Source organism: Capricornis sumatraensis, chromosome 15 (genome assembly GCF_032405125.1).
Source record: "Capricornis sumatraensis isolate serow.1 chromosome 15, serow.2, whole genome shotgun sequence".
In the NCBI taxonomy this organism is placed as follows: domain Eukaryota; kingdom Metazoa; phylum Chordata; class Mammalia; order Artiodactyla; family Bovidae; genus Capricornis; species Capricornis sumatraensis.
The window spans coordinates 59,012,744-59,014,428 of NC_091083.1; positions in this window are offsets into that span (position 1 = coordinate 59,012,744).

Here is a 1,685-nt window from a genome sequence, read left to right on the forward strand (position 1 = left end):
TAATTCACTGGGGAGATATTTGCCACGGTGACTTTGTAGATGAAGAGCTATTGTGTAGTGTTTTGTGAACAAGCCATTTTCAATGGTTGCATGCTGACGCTGTCTTGGTGGAGACCACCCCACCGCTTCCAGTAGATTCTTGGCCTTTTGTCTCTACTTCCTACAGAGTACTAGGTGTGGACTTATCCCTTAGAATCCAGAAAAGCAGGTCCTGGGTGGTGATGGTAAATTTTTGGGGATAACTGATTTTTCTGCGCCAGGTAAGCTGTCAGCAAGAGCACGGGTATGGAAAGTCAAGCCTCAGACGCAGGTGACATGCATCTCAAGAACTGAAGTGGGTTGCCACGCCCTCCTTTAGGGGAACTTCCTGACCCAGGGATCAAACTCAGGTGGCCCTCTCTGCAAGATGCTTTACCGACTGAGCCACCAGGAGAGCCCATTTCAACACACCAAAAAAATATAATACTTATGAACACCTGCTCAACTACTAACTGGCCAGCTAAAAACCACTTTTCATGTACTTAACTGTTTATTCATATATCTTTGGAGAGATGTCTACTCAAACCCTTTGTCTGTTACTGAATAGAGTTGTTGTTCTTGAGTTTCAGGTCTCTACATATTCCGAATGTTAGTCCTCTATCAGGAGTATGATTTGTAAGTATTTTATCCTATTCTTCGGGTTAATTTATACTCAGTAGCTAGTGTCTTTTGTGGAGGAACTGTTTTCAATTTTTGTGGAAATCAAAATGTCAAAGCCACAGGATACAACCAAAGCAGTTTTTAGGAGGAAATTCAACTTGTAAATAGGGTCATTTTCTATGAGAAAGATTTTCAATCAATAACCTAATCTTTCACCTTAAGAAACTAGAAAAAAGAAAGTTAACTAACCCCAAAGCAAATAGAAGGAAGGACATGATCGAGATTTAGAGTGGAGGGACTTCTCTGGTGGCCCAGCGGTTAAGATTTCCTCTTCCAGTGCAGGGGTGCAGGTTGGATACCTGATCGGGGAACTGGGATTCCATGTGCCTCCAGGCCAAAAACACCAAATCATGAAACAGAAGCAAAATTGTAACAAATTCAATAACGACTTTAAAAATGGTCCGCATTGTATTGGTTTTGCCACACATCAATATTATAAAGTTAAAAAAAAAAAGGTCTACTTTGAAAAAAAAAGAGATTAGAGTGGAAATAAATGAAATAGAGAGTATAAAAACAATAGAGAAACTGGACAACAGTGAAGTGGGAAGATTACCCTGAAAATCCTATAGTGGTATGACAGTGTTTGATTTAGGATAGTTTCATGGAAAACAGTCTTTGAGGATGTGCATACACAAGGAAGTTTTCAGAGATTCTACATGCCTCAAAGGAATTCACTACAAAAACTGGCATGAAAGATCTTGTCTTTTTTTTTTTTTTCTGTTTCTTCTCGTGCACATGTGGAGAGAACAAGCCTGTGTTTGTGGAGACAAGCACATGCAGCAAAAGGAATTTTCTCTTGGCAAAATTCTTCAGGGACTTCAGAAACTTTGGATCAAAAAGCCATATGTTCTTTCTGATCGTTTCCATTCGTCTCTCTTCATCTCCATCTCTCTCTGTATCTGTCCTTGACTATGCAGAACGTGATTATTTAAATACGTGCATGTTTTAGAATGTTGATAGCATATTACAAAACCACATTCAAGGAA